This window comes from Mustela nivalis (assembly GCF_964662115.1).
Source record: "Mustela nivalis genome assembly, chromosome: 4".
NCBI classification, from domain to species: Eukaryota; Metazoa; Chordata; class Mammalia; order Carnivora; family Mustelidae; genus Mustela; species Mustela nivalis.
The window spans coordinates 70525662-70541343 of NC_139023.1; the positions used below are offsets into that span (position 1 = coordinate 70525662).

Sequence of the window (15682 nt, forward strand, 5' to 3'; positions counted from 1 at the left end):
AAGCAGACTCCCTGGCAAGCGTGGAGCCCGACGCAGAGCTAGATCTCCCAACCCTAAAAACACGACCCTGAGATCATGACCTGAGCCAAAAATCAAGACTCGGACACTTAACGGACTGAGCCACTCAGGTGCCCCTATTTGTCCCATTTATCATTATTATCCTTACCCTGGTTTGAGTCTAGACACATACCCTATGTTTGCCTTTTCAGAGAATTATCCTTCGGGAGTGAAGAAAAGATCATCACCTGGTTCCGAGGATATTTAGAGCTTAACCCACCACTGCGACTTGCAAGCCATCCTCTTAGTTCTACCCCCTCTTCACCTCCGTTTCTAGCAGTAGGAGGGTGGTTCTGCCCTTGGGATTGTGCTTCTCTGCTCCCCACTGGCAGCTTGAGACACAGTTCTCTCACACCTCCATTTGGTTGCCATGGTCTGCTTTGCCATTCTGTCTGTAAGGTGATGCATCTTCAGCGGGCCCTTATGGTTAAGTGTGATTTCTAGAAAGAGTGAAAGTAAATACTTGTATCTGATTCACCATCTTTATGGGGCATCCTGCTGGTTCATTCTTGAACTTTCACTTTTTGGCTCATTTGTTTTTTTTTTTTTTTTTTTTTTTTTTTTTTTTTTTCTTTTTTTTTTTTTTAATAAACATATATTTTTATCCCCAGGGGTACAGGTCTGTGAATCACCAGGTTTACACACTTCACAGCACTCACCAAAGCACATACCCTCCCCAATGTCCATAATCCCACCCCCTTCTCCCAAGCCCCCTCCCCCCAGCAACCCTCAGTTTGTTTTGTGAGATTAAGAGTCACTTATGGTTTGTCTCCCTCCCAATTCCATCTTGTTTCATTTATTCTTCTCCTACCCACTTAAGCCTCCATGTTGCATCACCACTTCCTCATATCAGGGAGGTCATATGATAGTTGTCTTTCTCTGCTTGACTTATTTCGCTAAGCATGATACGCTCTAGTTCCATCCATGTTGTCGCAAATGGCAAGATTTCATTTCTTTTGATGGCTGCATAGTATTCCATTGTGTATATATACCACATCTTCTTGATCCATTCATCTGTGGATGGACATCTAGGTTCTTTCCATAGTTTGGCTATTGTGGACATTGCTGCTATAAACATTCGGGTGCATGTGCCCCTTTGGATCACTACATTTGTATCTTTAGGGTAAATACCCAATAGTGCAATTGCTGGGTCATAGGGCAGTTCTATTTTCAACATTCTGAGGAACCTCCATGCTGTTTTCCAGAGTGGCTGCACCAGCTTGCATTCCCACCAACAGTGTAGGAGGGTTCCCCTTTCTCCACATCCTCGCCAGCATCTGTCATTTCCTGACTTGTTGATTTTAGCCATTCTGACTGGTGTGAGGTGATATCTCATTGTGGTTTTGATTTGTATTTCCCTGATGCCGAGTGATATGGAGCACTTTTTCATGTGTCTGTTGGCCATCTGGATGTCTTCTTTGTTTTTTAACTTCCAAAAATAAAATCTTAAATTTCCAGGATTTTCAGTTGATTCTTTTTATATACACAATATCCTTCCTGTCATTCAGAGAAAATTAATTTACACTTAAACAGTAGTATATTAGTATATGTGTAATTCATTACTTTAACTGCTTCTTATACTTATTGTCTGTTGTTAATTCCACATCATTGCCGTCCTCCTTTCCACTCTGCTTCTCACAGTAAAATTGGGGGAGTCCACCTCACAGAATGTCTTTCCCTCACAGAGTGCTGTGGTAGGTTGTCAGGGAGAGGTACTCTCAGTAGACCTGGAAGATAGCGGCCAAGAGGGCAAGAGATGCCTGCTATAGACAGGAATTTGAGTTCACACTTGCTGCCTGGCCAGCTGAGATCCCTGGGGCTTCTCCTGGCTTCCAGGGTTCTCATAATGGCCCGATATTCCGCTGAGAATTTCCAGTTTCCAGAAGTGGCTTCTTGACATTTGCTCCCATGACCCTTCTAAGAGTTGAGTTCACCTCTAGTTCACTCTAGCTGCATGAAGCAGATTTCTTTCTTCCAAATACCTCAAGTGGCATCAGTTTCCTTGACTGAACTCAGATTCTTGGGATCTGCTGCTGCTTGTGTTTCACATACCCTCAAACTTAAATTTTGTTTCTTACTTATTGAAACTCTCTGTTGTTTTCTCTGTGAATGTTGAGTCTGTTTTCTGTAGACTTTCTCCAGTAATTATGGGAGGAATGGGCAGTCCAGGGCTCACTCTGTGCAGAAGCTTTTCTTCTGAATAGGGAAGACCCATTCTTTTTGAGTCTGGTTTTCTTCTTCATAAACACCTGTAGTCTCTGCCCTGCTGGGCAATGTCATTTGATGTCTGCTGCTTGGCCTAAGCATGTATGTTCCAATTTTGACTCTGCAACTAATTCCAGTGCCCCTACCTGTTCCCCTGTAACCATCAGCTCTGAGCTTGGGTCATCCTTAGAGCCACGCCCATCTTTCTACTAGCTGGCTCCTGTGTGGTTTGGAATTTGAATTCCTCCCCTTCTAACCGAGCCTCATCTGCTTCCCATTTAACATTCCGTCTGCATGGTTTGTATGGATGGGAGTGTGTTCATGCTGAATTACCTTTTGACACTTCAATAGTAAAAGGGGCATATAATATATAATCAAAAGTATGCATTATTAATACACATACCACTTCAAGGAAATGTGGCTGCATTTCCATGAAGGTGACCCTGCATTCTATGAGTTTCAGTTAGACCTGCCTCATGTTAAAAGGTGTTTTTCTTTTTTTAATGGGACTGAGATGGGCAAAAGCTTGAAGAAGGTAGCTCAACTGGTAAATTTCCCGGGAGCCTTTATCTGTTGTGCTCTCAGTCACCTGTCTTTCTCTTTAACTCACTTATTTCAGAATGTCTCCCTTTGTTCCTTCAAGAACAAGAAGACCACCGCCACCACCTCATAGTTTCCCTCCCACATTAGGAATTTGAAATGCCTTCAGCATCCTCCATTGCAACCACATTTCCCTGTCCAAAACAGTTTCAGGGAAATAATGAGCTGCCTATTTGCTAAGAATTCTAGATACTTAAAATTAGATGTTTCCAAACTGAGGAAAGAGCTGGAGAATAGATTACCCCTTTTATTTTCCAAGGCTGTATTTAAAAATGGAATAAAATTTAATCATATAAAATTTTTAACTTTGTTTATATTTTTCAAGCAATATGCCCATATCTGGCTAAAAGTGAATAAAAAGGAGCTTATAATAAGACGCAACAACCCCCTGTACTTCCCCAGCCTTATCTCATTCACCAGAGGCAATGATATTTCATCATTTCTGATTTAAATGCCTTTGATAGTTTTCTTTATATTACTAAATAGTACGCTTATGCTACGAGTTTTTATTTTATCCACATTATTTTTCCTGCAGTACAGATGCATATTTAGCTCAGATACTTGTTCACTTTTATTATGTCTTAGTCAGTTTCGGCTGCTATGACAGAAATACCACAGACTGGGTGGCTTACACAACAGAAATTTATTTCTCATAGTTCCAGGGATTTGAAATCCCAAGATCAGGGGGCCCACCTCCTGGTTTGTAGAGAGTTGTTTTCTGACTGTATCCTCACATGGCCAAGAGTAGAGAAAACTCTAGTCTCTTTATCCCCTTCTAAAGACACTAAACTCATTCATGAACCCACTGAAACTAATTATCTCTCAAAGCTGCCATTTCCAAATACACTGAAGAATTAGGTTTCAGCATATGAATCTGAGAGAGGGGAACACAAAATTCAGTTGGTAACATGTTAATAACTTTAATTATTTTGCCCCTTTTCTAAGTTCTCTTTTCTGAAAGAATAATCAAATATTAAACTTACTGAATTGATCTCCTATGTGTCATAGCTTTTATTCTCTATTTTAAAAAAGATTTTATTTACATTTTTGAGAGAAAGAAAGCACATGAGAGAGAGAGAGAGCTTGAACAGGGGAAGGAGCAGAGGGAGAAGCATATTCCCCATGGAGCAGGAAGCCAGAGGTGGGGCCCCGGGCTCTATCCCAGCACTCCGGGATCATAACCCAGCTTAGCCACACAGGTCCCCCTTTCTACTATTTCTGTCACTTGTTTTTTCTGTGTACTAGATGGGTTCCTTGACTGATTTTTCTTATGAATGTTTTATTTTTATTTTGTTCCCTTTCTTCCTACCACCTATTTGTTTTGTTGGTACAATTTTCCTCAAATCTCAGAGTATTAGATCTTTTCATGAAAGATTTTAAAAGTTCTCTTCTGTATTCTGAATAAGCTGTTTTTGTTTTTTTGTTGTTGTTGTTGTTTTCAGATCAATCTCCTTGTGTGTTTTGATCTGTCTCTGTTAGGTTGCACCCTTTGCTCAAATATTTAGTGATTCTTGATGGTCTGGTGGTAATAGGAGTCTTTTATTTCTTCTTCCTCCTCTCGCCTCCCCTGACACTGCATTCATTTTCATATTCCTTTATAAAATTTAAAGGAATGAGATTTCCTGAAAGTTTTTGGTACCTGGGTAGAATTTGTCAGCTTATAAACTCTGTTTTACAGTATGTGCTTGGCTAGGTTGTGATTGTTTGTGTTGGAGTTTTTGTGGTTTTTTTTTTTTTTCCCTGTTTTGTTTTCCCAGTGGTTTGAGAGAAGGGGCAACAACATGCCAAAATATAGAGAGCTTTGTACTGCCTGAACTAGTACATCCAGGCGGCACATTCAGCTTTCCCATGAGTTGCCTGGGGCCTAAAGCTCTTGCTGTTCTTGGGGACTGTGGGTGCTCCTCCCACAGACCCACTTCCTTCAACAGGGCTAGCCCTAGTTTGGCTCCCATCTTTCATCAAATTTGCTGTCTCCATTTTAGCCCCGTTCCTGGTGCCGAGGTCACAGATTTATCGGCTCCGCCCGTCAGTCCCCACGCTTCCATCAGATTTATGTCTCGTTAATTTAATTAAATGTCTCAGAGCCCCTTTCATTCTTTACATTGTTTGGAGTTACGTCTTTTCAGCTCACTTACTAGCATTTCAGTGGGGCCTCGCTGTCCACCACCTAGAACCAAGAGTTTGGATATTATATTTCAACTTTCTTCCATTTTTAATTTTATTAAGTAAGATAAAATTTACATTCATGATCCCAGTGAAATAAATGTCACCCTCTTTTTAAGATTTTGTTTATTTATTTGACAGAGGGAGACACAGCGAGAGAGGGAACACAAGCAGTGGAAGAGGGAGAAGCAAGCTTCCTGCCTAGCAGGGAGTCGATGCAGGGCTCGATCCCAGCACCCTGAGTTCATGACCAAGGCGAAGGCAGATGCTTAACCCACCGAACCACCCAGGCACCCCTCCCCTCCTTTCTTTAACTATGTCCAACATATCAACAAGTGTTGCTACGCTTTCCTTAATATTCATTTCATTACCTCTTTAAAAAATTTTTATGTAAAATTTGTTCCTTAACCAGTTAAATTATATATTACACTTCTCATAAAACTTTAAAATGTAAGGTCATTAAGGAGAAAAAGAGTTTGGTTTATTTCTAGTCATCCAGCTTGTAGCTCAAAAATAATAATTCAATAAACAAAAAATTTTTCTTAGTGATAAATTTCCTAGGGTTTTAGTTTTTTAAAAATTTGCCTATGTCATTTGTTTAAATGTTCTTTATCATTTCATGTTCTTAATCTATAATAAATATAAAAGAAATTTATTTTAGAAACAGCTGAAATATTTCTGTATGAATAATTTCTGAAAACTCAGATAAGACACTTAAAGTTTGGGGGCACGTGAAGGTCATAGTCAGTTAAGCATCTGACTCTTGGTCCTAGCTCAGGTCATCATCTCAGGGTCCTGGGATGGAGCACCCTCAACTCACTCTCTCTCCCTCTTTAATATAAGTAAATCCTAAAAAAGTTACTTGAAGTTTTTCTGTTCATAAGCAACAAAATAGTGTGTTTCTGTAATTTACTAGTGCTTCATCCTATATGAAAAGTTATTTTTGTTTTACTGGAGTGTACTGATCAAAGGGCAAAGTGTTTCGAGGTGTTAGAAGTAGGATTACCAGATAAACTACAGGATACTCCACTTAACCTCGAATTTAGTTGAACAATGACTTTCTTTTTTTTTTTTTTTTGTATCTATATATGACCCGTTCTTTTTTTTGCTGTTGCTACATTCGGTATGCCTACTTGCAGGTGATGGAAAGAAAGGAAGTAGATATATATTTCCCATCAAAATGCTCTAACTGAATTGAGTTTATGGTTTTGACTTTTATTAAAGAACGATGTATGGCATATTTGCATTTTCTTCAAAACAGTTATTTCAAGTTTTATGTTTCTTTTCTATGTAAAATACATGTGACGACGTTCTCTTAGAATTTGGAGCTAGAGAGGCAACTGGGTGGCTCCATCAATTTAAGCATCTGCCTTTGGCTCACGTCATGATCCCAGGGTCCTGGGATCAAACCCTGTGTCAGGCTCTCTGCTCAGCGCGGAATCTGCTTTTCCCTCCCTCTCTGCCTCTGCTTGTGCTCTCTCTCTCTGCCAAATAAATTTTTTAAAAAAAATTTTTAAAGAATTTGGAGCTTTAAAAAAGATACTCTTTCCCAAAGAATTGTCATGATTCCTTTTGCCCGTTGTGGGTATTTTGTTCCTTTTGACTAATAAAAAGTTCAAAACTAATTTCATGTGAAATGTAGTACTCATATTCACAGCAAAATTTCTTCAGTTCTAATTTTATATTTAGGATTTTCTTTCATATATTAGGGTTAAACGATATTATGTCTTTACTTAGTTATCCTAAATCTTTTCAGTGTTTATATTTTAAATTATAAACATTAAAATAAAGTGAATGTTTAAATAAAAATATCTGTACCTTACTTATAACAGTTTGTTGACTTTAATGATAATCCAACAATAAGGATTTCCCAGGTATCCCAGTGATAGAAGACTACTTTCAGTAATTTTAACACTATGACAATATTAATAATACATCTTAAGAACCATGTATTTTGCCAGTGTAAAACTATCTTCTCTATTTATAAAGGGAAAGTTTGTTAAAAGGACAGAATAATGAAAGAACATCATTCTCAAAAATTTTCATGAAAGTAATTCCATCTTTGTGAATGTTATTTCTGCATGTTACAGGTTTTTTGTTTTTTATTTCAGAAAATATGAAGATAATAAGCATAACAAGAAAAAAACCCTATAATACCTTGGAACTTCAGATAACCTTGCTTTCTCATGGCCTCTTTCAGAAATTATAATAATGAAAATGCATAATTGTATAGAAGAGGAGAAAACAATAAACTACTAGAATTGAAAGTACTAAACTACCTCTTACATCAAGAAAAATTAAAATATTTATGATACTTATACTATCACTATTATAATAATTTAAAAATAGTAAAAGCAGGGAAGTTTTCAAAATTAAGAAATGTATTTTGTTAACTTAGTGATGCTGTCACATAACCTCATTAAATAAATATCTACAAGTTTAGAAAATTGCCATTGCCACAGACAAGTTCTGTGTATATTGGAGTATGTTCTTATCCATTTTGTTAGGACATCTAAAGAAATAGAAAGCACAATTTAAGCAATCCTGGCTCTAAATATTTAAAGATATCTTCTTTTAAATAAATTCATTTAAAACTATAAACTTACCCCGAAGTGCCATTGAATTACCAACCTCTTGATATTTAGGTATTCTGATAGTCATTCAGTTCTAAAGATTTATAATTTCTCTTATTATTATTTTTTTAGCTCTGGGGGTAGTTGGTAGTTTTGTGGTTTTTTTTTTCTTTCAAATGTATTGGTTTTTGCCATCTTTTACTGTTGATTTCTTATTTAATTACATTGATATTAGTGGATTTTATCTGTGTGATGATTTGAGAATTGTTATGAATTGTACACCCCTTTTCAAATATGTTGCATTCATTTGTTTTTTATAAATGTTAGTTTTGTGCTTTAAAAATATCTTTTTAAAATATTCCTATTTATTGGGTAAAAGACTCTTATATGAGGCTTTTTAATTTACATTTTCAAGTTCTTTTAATTCTAATGAATATTTGTCTGCTTGAATGATCTATCAGTTTCTTAGAGAAGTCTATTAAACTCCCCTATTTCTTGTTATTCTTTTGGGTTTTATTTTATTTGTTTTGAGAAATAATTAGATGTTTCTTCTTTCTCCTGATTCTTCAATAAAATGCGAAAATCATAACTTATACTGCTAATGTATTAACTGTCCTTGACTGCCAAGACTTTACATATTGACTTTAGTCTAAACTGTGTCACATACCAACATATAAGGAGTATATGAAAGCTGAACCATTCACAGGTGTCTATTTCATTCTCCCCTTTTAGAAGAGAAGCAGCAATATGTCAAGTATATTTCAGTAAAGCTGAGGGGGTAACAATAGCAAATGTGACTACACTCTTGGGTAAATAGGAGTTAACCCTCTACCAGCCTAGGTGGGTAACAATATCTTGGGGTTTGTTGTGTACTTCTATGGACCTTCCACTCTGTGGCAGAGTTGCAGCAATTATGAACAAATAATGGGAGCTAAACCTGGGCAGACATTTTCCCACAAAAACTAATTACGTTTTTCCCCTTAATTACCTTTTTCCCTCCTAGTTACATTTTAGATGCTATGTTATTAATACTATTATTATTACATTAGTATTACACTATTAATAATATTAATATTATTACTCATATTAATTGCCAGTCATAGGCAATGAATTATGAGGAAGTTTATATGAGCTGATAGGTTTGTGTTTTGCCAGTATTAGTTTTCTTTCTAGAAGCCCAGATAAAATGAAGATTTTTTAGGAGGATTTGGTTTACTGGAATTATTATGAATAGAGACAGAAAGCATAAACCAATGAATTTTGATGAAGAAATAGAGAAAGCTATTGAGAAATAACAAGCACAAAGAGACATTAAGCCTAGATGATTACACAAGCGAATTTAGCTAAACTTTGCGAAAGCAGATAGTCCCAGTGTTTTAAAATTGTTTGAGTATAGCAAATAATGGAAAAGTTACCAACTCTTTTAGTGGTAGAAGTGTAACATGGATACCTGGTCCTGATAATGATAGCACAAAAAAAAGAAAAGAAAAAGAAAACCACAGACCTATATGATGCAAAAATCTTAAATGCAGCATTAGAGATAAATTCCTAAGCCACATTAAGAGAGCAGCACACCATGATCTGGTTTTTTGATACCAAGTGGGTAAGGATATGGATAGGATTCTTACTGATAGGACTCAGGAGAAAAATCATATGATTACTTCTGCAGAAAAATGCAACACCTATTTTCTGTAAGAATATTAAAGAAAATTATAATGAATGGATACTTTCTTAACATGATAAAATTAAGGGCCAGATAAACACATATGAACTATATATGTACTAAAAATTATTTGTTCATATGAAATTAGAATCTCATTGTGTCCTGTATCTTAACTTGCTAAGTCCGATAGTTCTAGGTACAGTGTATATACCTCAATTCTAAAAATGGTTATTTGATGGGGAAACACTGGAGGCATTTCTACTAGCATCAGAAACAGCAAATGAACCCCACTATCTCCAGGACTGTTACATTGTTCTGGCAAGGTTAGCCAATGAAATTTGAAAAGGAGAAAGAGTTATAGGCATGAGAATTGGAAAAAAGCAGTTCTATTTGAAGATAGGATGATAGCATATGTGGAAAAACTCAGGGGACTTAATCACAAAACTAATTAAAATAATACTGTGAGATATTGGGATATAAGTTTAGCAGTCAAAAGTGAGTAACTTCTTAAAAGTGATATAAACCCTTAGAATATATTACAAATGGGAAAAACCTCTTTTATAATATCAGTGAAAAAGACATTTAGGAATAAATCTAAGAAGAAATGTACAAAACCAAGAAACTTTTGCAAGTGATAGAAATAGTCTATATTTTAATTGCGGAAGTGGTTTCAGAGGTAGGTACACTTGTCAAAACTCATCAAATTGTAAGCTTTAAATGAATGGTATTTAGTGTATGTGAATCTCCGTGAAGTTGATCTAAAGATAAATGTGCAAAACCTATACAAAGAAAGCTATAAAAACACTCATAAAGATTAAAGTAACACTCAGGCAAATAGGAAGGCTTCTCTCTTCTCGGATAGGACATCTCATCAAAATTTTAGTTCTTCATAAGGTAACTTACAATCTCATTGTGATCCCAGTAAATATGCCAACAATCTTTTTCTGCTGGAGGTCAGCATATTGATACTAAGGTTCATATGGGGAAAAAAAAATATCCAAGAATATCTGGAGAAGTACTCAAAAGTAAGAGCCAGGAGGGGATCTAGAACAACCAGACAGTAAAACATTTTTCAAAGCCTTTATAATTAAAACACTGTGGCACTTTGTACCAGCATTTGGGTAGACAAATCACTGAAATAGAGTAGAAAGTCCAGAAATAGACTCAAGTACATATGGATATTTAGTAAATGATAAAGGCAGTATCTTAAATCGCTGGGCAAAGAGATACTCTGATAAATGACATCAGGACAACTGGATAGGCTTTTGGAGACATTTTCAGCATAACAGTATTCACTATTTTTTCAGCACAACAGTTATTTAAACATTATTTTTTCACCACACCCAGTGCTCCATGCAATCCGTGCCCTCTATAATACCCACCACCTGGTACCCCAACCTCCCACCCCCCCCCCCGCCACTTCAAACCCCTCAGATTGTTTTTCAGAGTCCATAGTCTCTCATGATTCACCTCCCCTTCCAATTTCCCTCAACTCCTTTCTCCTAACTCCCCATGTCCTCCATGCTAATTGTATTTTTTTAAGATTTTATTTGACAGCGAGAGAGACCATAAGCAGAGACCACAAGCAGGAAGTGAGAGAAGCAGGAGAAGCAGATTCCCCACTGAGCAGGGAGCCTGATGGAGGGCTCAATCCCAGGATCCTGGGATCAGGACCTGAGCAGAAGGCAGATGCTTAACCAACTGAGCCACTCAGGCTCCCCTAGGGAAAGGTATGCTAACTATAACTCAAAATCTGGATGCAATAAAAAGGAAACATTGCCTTTAAATATAAGCATTTATTTAGCCTCACTTAGAAGTAAAAATTAAAACTACATTGAGATCTCAAAAATTGCTCCATCAAGTTGACAAAAATTCAAAAGCTTAACTGTACATTCTTTTGGGTGAGGTTATGTGGAAATAAACATTCTCATACACTGTTGATGAGGACACCAAATGATAGAACCAAATGATAGGGGATTTGGTAATATATAAGAAAACTATATAGTGTTTACAACCTCAGTGAGAAGCACCTGGGTGGCTTGGTGGGTTGAGCCACAGACTCCTGATCTCTGCTCAGGTCATGATCTTAGGGTCTTGAGATCCAGCCCCATGTTGGCTGGGCACTCAGTGGGGAGTCGGCTTGAGATTCTCTCCTTCTTCCTCTGTCCCTTCCTCTCATTGCCCCCTCTCTTACTCTTAAAGAAAAAAAAAAGTGAAACCACAATGAGACGTCATTGATTGACCTCTGGAAGGATTAAGACTGGCCAAAGCAAGCAATAGTGAAAAAAATAGCATAACTGGAACTCTCATATATGGCGGCCAGGAACATAAACAGCTCAGCATTTTCTTAAACAGATATATGCCTACCATACATCCCAGCTATTCAAATCCTGTCCAGATTTATTGTAAAATATTAGAGCTGCACGGCAAACCATTAATAGGGCCAAGAAGCTTGCGATTCAATCCTACCTTTACACTGTATTTTTATTTTTGGTGTGTTGTTTATTAAGTAGAGGCTCTGAGAGAGACAGGCCTGGATTTGAACCCTATTTGTTAATCAAAGTTTCAGACAAGTAATTATCTTTAGTTCCTTCACCTGGGTTGCTGTGATGGTTAAACGAAATAATGGATGTAAATCCCCTAGAGTATGGTGAGCACAATAAATGTTACCAATTCTTACTGGTAGTATTTCGGAAAGAAAGCAATTATGTTAACATTCTATAGATCTTTATCATACACACACCCACACGAAGTAAGAAGCCTCCTTGCAGACCAAAATGACTTCTCATCTCTTAACATATAGAACTCTAGGAAAGGCCTGGGCACTGTTGAACTGTGCACTGTTCAAAACGTGGTTTATATAAAACTCAGGACCCACTTCTGTGCAATAGCAGGCAGAACCCCTCTGAATGCAAAGAAGACAGCCGCTCCTAGGGAGGAGAAAGCCTTCCGGCTAATGAGGAATGCGTCCCATGCCAGTCCAGGAGCCCGGTCCATACCACGACTGGCTGGCAGCGCTGGCGCGAGCCCGAAAACGCGCCTTAGGGCTGGCTGGACCGCTCAGCACAAGCCTCGCCCAGCAGCGCCCCTCCGCGGCGGTTGAGCCTCTCGGTGCACGCGCCTCCCGCCGCCGCCGCCTCCCAGCCTGCGGCCGCACGCGCATGCGCGGTTAGCAGTCGCTGCTGGGCGGCCGCCGGCGGGACTGGTCTGGGGAAGCGCGGGGACCAAGTGGCAGCGACTCGGACATCTGAGCTGCCACTGCCGAAAACGGACCCGCAAGACAGGTGCGTGGGCAGTGGGCCACTTGCCTGCTGCTCTTTCTGCTCGGGCTAGGGTGAGGAATGGGAGTCCTTGCTTCTACGCCCAGAGCGGGGATTCCTGGGCCGCTCCCCTCTCTTTGGCTACCCTCCAGGCTGAACAGGTTGCGGCCAGGTGGGGGGCTGGCTGTGGAGTTCGGGGCTGGAGGTGCCCCGAGCTAGGTTCTTGGGAGGGCTCTCCCGGCCTCTGGAGGAGGAGAGCCAGCCACGAGCGGCAGAAGTGGATGCCACGCCGGGTCGTTGGGTCCTCCCGAACTGCTGCGTCCACCTGCTGCGCTGAGGCTGGGGCTGGGGCGCAGGGAAGACGGGTGCCTTCTCCATCCCGGCCTGACCCCGGGGGCTAGAGCGGCCCCAGGGAGCCGAGTCCGTTATTCCAGCGGTTACCATTTCAGCCCGGTTCCAAGCTCGAGCGCAGGTGCGCGCTCAGGGGGATGTACGGAAGGCGGGGGCGTGTCTGGGCGCCCCTCACCCTACCCGCTAGTTTTCACGAAAACGTGAACAAAACTAAAAAAGGCGCAGTTTACAATCTCTGCCTCTGTAAAGGCGAAGAGACCCAACGCTCTTAGCGCAGGGACCTGTTGTAATTCCTGGCCACTCCCTAGATGCACTGCCTGGAGCCTGGTTGTGCGCCACCAGGGAAGGAGCGGGAGGGTTGGGTTGAATCCAGTGAAGCCCTAATTACTATAGACTCATTATCGCCCAAAGCCTGTTTACGATCAATCAGACGCTTTAGCTGATTTTATTTATAGCATCGCCCAAGCAACAAAGAGACTTTTGCTTGGGACTTAAAAGCAAGTGGCAACAAAGCACAGAAGGGGGAGAGAGAAAGTGGCCGTGGGAAGGAGTCTCAAATTAGGAAAAAAGTTTGAAATTTTGATTCATAAAAGCCATAAAAGATTTCGCTTGCTTTAAAATTTTTACATCACTCTAGGTCTTTTAATCACTCTAGGTAGCCTTCCCTTGGTAATGGTAAATTGGCCTCTTTTCACTTTACATTTCTGCCTTCACGTTTAGTTGGTTGAATCTTCCAATACCATTTAGACCTATCCCTAAAGTCTTAGAGCAAGATAATCTAGATTATCTAGTTGATATAGTTAATTATTGTATATGAATAAGTATGTTGATGGATGTCTAGAAACTGAACAGTGTTATAAGGTAGCTTTACTGCTTTTCAGTACCTAGTAAGTTCTAGTGCTCTTAAGTAGAAAGCTAGAATTGTCCATTTTAATGGACCTTTTAAATCATCTAGTTTGACTCTTGCAGTTGACAAATGAAAAACAACAAGCTCCAGGCAGTTTTAACCTCTTGCCTTTTCAGTAATAGAACTAGGAGCTTGGTGTGAATGTGCCAAGTTCAGTGTATTTTCTATTATATCATTCTGTAGTTGAGTTCTTCCAAAAGCTGCAGGACAACTAAAAACTTTAAAAATAGTGATTTTTAAACTCTCCCTTTGAGACGTACCAGTTTTGGGTGAGTCCTCAATCAGTCACTGAAAATGATCAGCAGAAAGGCACCTCAGTTATAAGATACAGCATACAGAATAGTATTAATGTATTACATACATAGGTTGAGTGTTGAAGGGAGCGAAAGAAATTAGTCTTAAAAGGACATTTTATGCTGAGAACTGCTGTACATTTTTATAAACATTAAGATAAGACTTGTTTTAGAAAACTCATGCCGGAGAGAAGGTGGAGGAAAGATTTAGAGATTGGCCAGACTGAAAGTGATGAGGCAAAGTGGGAGTTTGCTAATCTGTTTCAGAAATGATAGATCCCTAAATCAGGTTGTGGCTTGGGGATAGAACAAGACATTTAAGAAATGCCCAAGTGTGTTCAGCCACCAGTGACATAGGGGATCCATGAGAAAGAATAGTCTTAAGATAATGGCCAAGTGACTTGACTGGTTTAGTTGACTGGAGGTACAGTTAAGTGAGGAGGAACATTCAATAGATAGAGAAGCAGGTTTCGGAAGAAAGACTAAGTTCAAATTAGCAGAAACTTTGGGACATCCTTGAAGATGGGATAGTGATTTGAAATTACGGAGTGACTTTTGAGCTGTGGATAAGATTTGGGAGTCCTTGGCTATCTTTTATAGGTAGAAGCCAAGAGTTTATGTCATGTAAGAAGAGATCCTGGGGACAGAAACCTAAGGAATAGCAACATTTACAGAAGATTGGAGAAAATGCCTGTGTCCAAGGCTGAGAAAAGGAAGAGAGTTAAGAATCAGAAATGGTGACAATAAAACCAAGGGAGGAGATGATTCCAAGAAGGAGGCAGTCAGGAGGAGCAGTAGTCAATAGAACTGAAAATTGTTATTGTACTTGTCAATGAAGATTTCGTTTGTAGTAACAGTTTTAAAGAACCTGTAATCAAGGAGCCCAGGAATGATAAAAGTATTATTGCCATTGCTGCCATAACAAATTACTACAAATATAGCATCTTAAAGCAATACCAGTTTATTTTCTCTAGTTCAGTAGATCAGAAGTCTGACACAGGTCTCACTGAGCTAACATTAGTGTGTCAGCTGGGTATATTTCCTTACTAGAAGCTCTGAGGAAATTCTGCTTCCTTGCTCATTCAGGTTGGTGGCAGAATTCAGTTTCTTGTGATTGTAGGACTGAGGTTCCTGTTTCTTTGTTGACTGTCAGCTGGGGGCTGTTTTCAGCCTCTGGGGACCTTAATTCCATCTTTAAAGCCCCTTTTGCTGTGTGAGGTAAAATTCACAAGACCCCAAAATTGGGGTGCAGATATCTTTAGGGGATCAGTATTCTGTCTACCATAGGACATTAGAAGTATTAACAATTAATAAGAACATTTTTTCTAGCGGCATCTGTGTAGCTTAGTAGTCTAAGCCTCTGCCTTCAGCTCAGGTCATGATCTCAGGGTTTTGGGATCGAGCCCCAAATCAGGCTCTCTGCTCAGTGGGAAGCCTGCTTTCCCCTCTCTCTCTGCCTGCCTCTCTGTCTACTTGTGATCTCTCTCTCTCTGTCAAATGAATATATAAAATCTTTAAAAATAACATTCTTTTTAGCTTTTGTTAGGGAAAGGAGATACCTAGAGACATTTATGTTATCCAATATGTGATCGTTATAGTTCCAGTAGTAA

The 15682-nt window shown here is 39.2% G+C and overlaps 2 protein-coding genes across 7 annotated transcripts in view; both read left to right on the top strand.

Moving 5' to 3' along the window:
- The window catches only part of MGAT4D (MGAT4 family member D), a 54192-nt gene extending 46057 nt beyond the window's left edge, over nt 1–8135 (top strand). For all 6 annotated transcript variants that reach the window (XM_082727818.1, XM_082727820.1, XM_082727821.1 and 3 more), the window contains exon 12: nt 7137–8135. The gene's annotated coding sequence lies outside the window, so the exon portion shown is untranslated. The remainder of the gene's footprint in view (nt 1–7136) is intronic.
- A 4264-nt stretch (nt 8136–12399) lies between these two features.
- Nucleotides 12400–15682, top strand: part of CLGN (calmegin) — a 58245-nt gene continuing 54962 nt past the window's right edge. Inside the window, exon 1 of the mRNA XM_082728469.1 lies at nt 12400–12545. The gene's annotated coding sequence lies outside the window, so the exon portion shown is untranslated. The remainder of the gene's footprint in view (nt 12546–15682) is intronic.